The sequence below is a fragment of the Pseudophryne corroboree genome, chromosome 11 (genome assembly GCF_028390025.1).
Source record: "Pseudophryne corroboree isolate aPseCor3 chromosome 11, aPseCor3.hap2, whole genome shotgun sequence".
In the NCBI taxonomy this organism is placed as follows: domain Eukaryota; kingdom Metazoa; phylum Chordata; class Amphibia; order Anura; family Myobatrachidae; genus Pseudophryne; species Pseudophryne corroboree.
In genome coordinates, this window is record NC_086454.1 from 101,260,898 (window position 1) to 101,267,955 (window position 7,058).

Here is a 7,058-nt window from a genome sequence, read left to right on the forward strand (position 1 = left end):
TCACTCCCTGTCACCCGCTGCTGTCACACTTTCCCTGGCGTCACTCCCTGTCACCCTCTCCCTAGCGTCACTCCCCGTCACCCGCTGCTGTCACACTTTCCCTGGCATCACTCCCTGTCACCCTCTCCCTGGCGTCACTCCCTGTCACCCGCTGCTGTCACCCTCTCCCTGGCGTCACTCCCTGTCACCCGCTGCTGTCACCCTCTCCCTGGCGTCACTCCCTCTCACCTGCTGCTGTCACCCTCTCCCTGGAGTCACTCCCTGTCACCCGCTGCTGTCACAAGTACAACAACTTCCTGGGCCCCCATGTCCCCACTGGAGGGGGTGTGACCACAGCATGCTGAGGGCATAGCCACTCCTCTTTGGGGGCGTGTCTAGCACATCAGAAACACCAACTCACAGGAGCATAGCATGCCTCCCAGCCAGGGCAGTAGAGAGGCTGGCTGGGCCCAGGTATTTATCAGGGGGCATGGCCTAATCAAAGGAGGCGTCGACCTGAGCCCCCAGTGGGCCCCTCTATCAGACCTGGGCCCAGGTAATTTGTACCCCCCCCCCCCCCCGCGCCCCCTCTCTCGGCGCCACTGGCTATAAATTCCTTGTTATGAAGCCAAAAGTACGCCGATATGATTGTACAGTTCCGTCATGGATTAATAAATCCAGATCTTGACACTCTAGCTACAGTTACGTGTTCGTCAGTTCTACAATTAACAGGACATTGCAGTTATAGATAGAACTTTGACTTAAGAATAGTAGAATACACCTTTATTTGCTCAGCGATCAGGGCCTATCTGTGAGCAAACAAAGCTTTAACCCTTCTATAATGAACCCTATTTATGTCAGACACCGTGGCTGCTGCTGTCAGGAATTAGTGTAAGCGTTGTGTCTGCATGGATGTTTGCTTCCTGTGTTCTGCATTGTGTACACTGTAAGAACCTATGAATAATACAATCATGTAGTGTGTGTGTATTTCCCATCAGGCAGAACACACAATGATTTCTTACAAGTCATACACAGCAGCTCATATGAGAAAAAGAAGCCCGGTATCACTGTGATTTAACCCTTACATACTCTAACTGTGCATATTCATAAACTGTTACTATTAGGCGCTAGCTGTAAATAAGTTAACGATCTGTATACAGTGGAGGTAGAGCCAATAGTTACAGTTAATTGGTGAAACACTGCAGGGCTTCATTGCCAACATTCATAAGCATGAAGTACTGTACTAGAGGACTTTTTTGACTGGTTGCCTCTGGGAGATCCATATGGGTGGATCGGGGATCATAGGCTTGCCATAATATCTCATTAATCCTTGACACTTATGATTTAACCAGGTTCTGTGGCTGATAAAAATCAGGTGAAATGCAGGCTTGGCTTTAGCCAGCCAAAAAACCTGTGTAAATATAGGGTATCCTGGATTACAGTGCTATTATGGCAAGCCTAAGGGATCGTGTCGCTGTGAATCACATCAAAGCTAGTCTGCAGGGATAATGGCCCTCATTCTGAGTTGATCGCTCGCTAGCTGCTTTTAGCAGCAGTGCACACGCTAGGCTACCGCCCTCTGGGAGTGTATCTTAGCTTAGCAGAACAGAATTGCGAACAAAAGATTAGCAGAATTGCTACTAAATAATTCCTTGCAGTTTCTGAGTAGCTCCAGACCTACTCCTACCTTGCGATCACCTCAGTCAGTTTAGTTCCTACTTTGACGTCACAAACACGCCCTGCGTTCGGCCAGCCACTCCCCCGTTTCTCCAGCCACTCCTGCGTTTTTACCTGGCACGCCTGCGTTTTTTAGCACACTCTCTGAAAACGCCATGTTGCCGCCCGGAAACACCCACTTCCTGTCAATCACACTACGATCACTCGAGCGTTGAAAAAACGTCGCTCGAGCTTGTGTAAATCTCCAAAGTTTTGTGTTAAATAACTAAGCGCATGCGCGCTGCGTACCATGTGCATGCGCATTTTCTACCTAATCGCTCCGTTGCGAAAAACGGCAATGAGCGAACAACTCGGAATGACCACTTATAGGAGGTATTTCACTGCAAATACTATCATTACCCCCCCCGGCTCACTTCACTGGGAATGTGGGTGGGATTTGGGAGGCTGGTCTATTCTCTAGACTCTAGAGAGTGTGGTAGAACTCCCCAAAATTCATAATCCTCCCCGACATTCCTGGAGACTAAAGGGGGATACACACGGAGAGATTTGTGCTTAAATTCTAAACAATCTGACTAGATTGGTTAGAAATTAAGCACAGATCTCTCCGTGTGTTTGCCCCATAGCGATAGCGTGTCGCTATTGCTGACTCTACATTTGGCATGCGTGGGTGAGGTTCGATCATGGCCCTTGCATCCAGTCAGCAGAGTGCACTGGAACGCTCAGGATGCACACTCTGCAGCCTGTACAGCCGCCTGCCTCAGGATGCTCTGGGCAGTGTCGTACTTCCCGGAGCTGCCTCCCCCTTCTCCTCTTTGTGACGTCATGCACTCGAGGCTGGGCTGGCACAGGGTGCATTGCCACTTTGTTACAGCACTGTATCCCAGATACATGATTTAAGTAAAAGGGGGGATTAATAAATAGGGCCCCTAATCCATACATGCCGACATCCTGGCTGCTCTCTCCGGGAGAGAGCAGCCAGGTCGGCTCAGCAGGGGGGCGGGGCTATGACACAGATAGGGGGCGGGGCGGAGGCAAAACGGGGCAGGCGGGGGCGGAACAGGGGAGGGGTATCACGGCACTTCATTTAAGCCACGCCCCCTGCTATGTAATGCCGCGATTACCGGCATTATACAGCAGGGGGCGTTGCTATGATGACGCGATTCAGCAAGAATCGCGTTATCGACTGCCCGGACCGCCCACTTTACTCACTAAGTGGGCAGCCGGGCAGGGGGGCCCCTAAAAAATCGGGAGACTTGCCTGCTCTTCCGGGGGGGTGGGAGGGTCACACGATTTTCGGGAGCCTCCCGCCCATTCCGGGAGAGTAGGCAAGTATGCCATAATCACTGCCACAAGCTTTTACCCCTGTGGCCCTAACAATCTGTATTCCCAACCACACCGACAAACACACAAACAGGGCACATGTAGTCAGCAGCCAGTTAACCTACCAATACGTTTTTTGAGTATCGGAGGAAAGCGGAGCACAAATACATGGGAAACATGTAAACCCCACACAGATTGGTGGAATCGAAACCATAATGCTGTATTGCTAACCACTGTGCTAACCACAGTACAGGAAAGCTTCCTTGTCTAGAAGTTGGCTGACTTCATGCTGATGTGTGATAAGATGAATTTATATGCCAGTATACGCAGTGGCGTAAGTTTGTCCCAGTTGCCCGGAGGCAAGAAAAATATTGGTGCCCCATCCCCCCCCCTTATATATCATCCGTGAGCAAATAAGATGCCGCTTTGAAATCCGAGTAAAACCGAACCCGCTCATCTCTAATTCTAACTATATGAAGCTACTACAAAACCCGTTGCAACTAGGCAGATCTATGTAGGGGTCCAGCCACACACTACATAGATCTGCTCAGTCACTCACAATGCTGATGCAAGTGTCATATCCAGGATTAGAACCCACAACCTATTACACTGGAAGCATGCACCTTACTGATGGAGATATCTGCTCTTGCATAGGAAGTATGAGAATTCTAACTACAGTATATGAAGTTACTTGTAATTGTCAGAGAAATAACTTCATATAGTTAGAATTCTCATGTTTCCTTTATAGGAGCAAATAGGTGGGTCAGGGACGGAACGACTCTGTCCCTGGCAAGCCACCTCAGCCGCTACCGTCCCCCCGGCGCTCCGTCCCCAGCCGCAGCAAGCGGCGGGGACGGAGACGGAAAGAGAGGCAGGCCACCTCAATGGATCCCAGACAGCCAATCGTGCACGGGCGGGCGGCCGAGGCCGGGCGCGCCCGCACGAGGTCTCCTGCACTGCAGGCGCGGCAGGCCTACCCCGGCCTGGCCGGGACCATTGGAGACCATGCGCCAGGCGGGAGGGCCGGACGGGAGGGCCGCGCTGAGGTCTAATTCATGTATGTAATGTAAAATATATGTAAAATACCCGCATCCATACTGATATAAAATGCCTTAGTAAAAATTAAGAAAAAGACGGTAAAAGAAGAGACACAGGGGAGATAGAAGGGAAATTAGGGAAAGAACAAGAGAGAAAAGAGCTAGGGAGAAGATATGAGAAGGAAATGAAACAGATATATAAAGAAGTATACTTATCAGTCTCATGGAAAAAACTGGAAGAGGCAGAATGTCCTAAGTCTGAAGACTATATGTATGCCAGACCAGCCCCTATACAGAATTCAGCCAATCACAATCCAGGCAGTTTTCCTTAAGTTCCTCCCACAAAAAAACTGTAACCCCTTCCGTGCCAGCGTGTTGCATTACGAGGCGTGCCGCAAGCCCAGACGGCGAGTTTATGCTGCTTTCGGCCACATTCATGACCTACGCAGTCTTTCATCAGTAAGGTGTCTGCTTCCAGTGTATCTATAATAAAGAGGGTGTGATTTGTAAGGTGCAGTGACTAGTGGGGAAGTCGGCTACGGAAGAGATACCGGCTGCTGTCAGTGTCAATTAACTTAATTGATTAATGTCGCTGAACACACGGAACAGGAGGAGAGATGCCCCCTTCAAAGCAGGAGCCCGGCGGCAGCTGACTCCATTGCCTCCCAGAGTTCTGCCTTTGAGTATACATACAGTAAAAGTAACATGTTTGTATTCAGATGTGTGCATATTTCTGCAGCGGGGTACACTGGGATTCCACAGGGGTGTAGAATTGGATCTTGATCCGAGGCAGCCACCAACAGGCTAAAGCTTTGACTGTTCCCAGGATGCACTGCACCGCCTCCTCTATAGCCCCGCCTCCAGGCACTGGAGCTCTAAGTTGGTGCCTGCAGTGCAGGTCACTAACAGGGGAAGCTGCGCTAGTCAGTCCTGAAAAGAGTTTTTCTAGAAGACTTCAAGGGCCGCAGCACAAGCACTAGTTGCAGTGTATGTCATGTTGACATTCTGTGCTGCGGCTCCATCACCTCCCTCAGCGGTGCTGTATACTCCCGCAGCCTGGTTCCCGGGTACTTACAGCGGAGGTGCTCCGGAAATCAGGCACACATCACCGCTGCTGCTGGATCGTGTAGCTGCATGTCAGGGAGAAGGTAAGAGGGTCCCCCAGGTGGGACCCGCCGGTAAATCGCGATCCGGTCGTGGTCCCAGGAGACGGACCGCACGGCTGGCGTGGACACTGTGGCCGTGCAGGAACCCTACTATATCCACCAGGGCAGGGAGCACAGGCCGGATTTACAAAAATCCGTTTATTATAGGCTCCATAGTACCCGGTGGTGATGTCCAGCAGAGGGGATAAGGCGCTGACCTGTAGCCCCTCCCCCAGCTGCAGGCGCAATCTACAGCAGGTGTTCCTGCCCTGGAGCTGCATTTCTCTCTCTCCTTCACTCCCTGTCAGCGTTTGGGCGCCATTTCACATAGCTGCGCTGATCCTGGGACTGCTGGGCACTGTCTCCTCGGTAAAGCCGCCTGCCTCATCAGCGCTGTGCATTTACAGGACACTTAAGTATTCTACATGTCGTTTAGACAGCATTAGTTAAGAACAAGTGCACTACTATAGGAATATTTAGCATACCTCCCAACATTGTGAGGAGAGGAGGAGGGACGCTTTGGCGTGGCGTATAGGAAAGGGGGCGTGGTTTCACGGGAGTGCCGCAATCGTGAACCACGCCCCCATTTCCGTCACTATGGGGACATGCCCAGCGCTCTATGAGCTGCTGGCATGCCCCCTCTCCCTTCGTCAGTGCGCGTGTTTTGTGATACAACTACCACTAGATGGCACTGTGCTGCAGAGGCAGCAGTTCATCGGGTGGTATTCATGTGACACAGCTGCAATCTCCTCTACATACTGTAGAGTACAATGATCCTATGTACCAGAGGGAGACCACTTAGTAGTGACGCTTACACAAAATCCCCCCTGCAGTAGTGTCGTTTACACAAAATCCCCCCTGTGGTAGTGCCGCTTACACAAAATCTCCCCTGTGGTAGTGCCGCTTACACAAAATCCCCCCTGTGGTAGTGCCGCTTACACAAAATTCTGCTTGTGGTAGTGCCGCTTACACAAAATTCCGCCTGTGGTAGTGCCGCTTACACAAAATCCCTCCTGTAGTAGTGCCGCTTATACACATTTTGCCCACCCAGTCACACAGATACACACACACACACACACACACACACACACACACTTTCTCACGCTCACTCACTTACCAAAAGGAAGTCTGGCTGGCCGTTGCTGTCCTTCCTCCTGTTCCTCCTCATGATGAGCCTGGTCCCGTGTAGCTCCGCCTCTCCATTCTGTGTAGGCCCACCCCCTTTTCGGGTCTTCCTTCCTGGCCTGCACAGTGCACACTCTGGCTTTACGCTGTACAGTCAGGGAGTGGGAGAGGAAGCTGAAAGCTGCCGGCGCCGCTGTCTGTAACAGTGTGACAGGCACAGCAGTCGGCAGCAGCAGGGGAGACGCCTCTCCTGCCTGGCGCCTACCTGCACCGCATCCCTTTGCTGAGCGGGTAGCGCCGGGCCTGACTGGAAGAGTAAGTCCTGGGCTGCGCAGAGACTGCACACACTGATTTTGAGCAGCTCTGCTACACATAGCACAGCGAAAATGCACAATCTGATAGCAGGACAGCAAAAAAACGCAGCCCAGTGATCAGATCTGAATTAGGCCGTTTATTTTTTTAACAAACAATAATATATATATATATATATATATATATACTGCTCAAAAAAAATAAAGGGAACACTTAAACAACACAATGTAACTCCAAGTCAATCACACTTCTGTGAAATCAAACTGTCCACTTAGGAAGCAACACTGACTGACAATCAATTTCACATGCTGTTGTGCAAATGGCATTGTAGGGAGGTCATACAGGCACGTGGAGGCCACACACACTACTGAGCCTCATTTTGACTTGTTTTAAGGACATTACATCAAAGTTGGATCAGCCTGTAGTGTGTTTTTCCACTTTAATTTTGAGTGTGACACCAAAT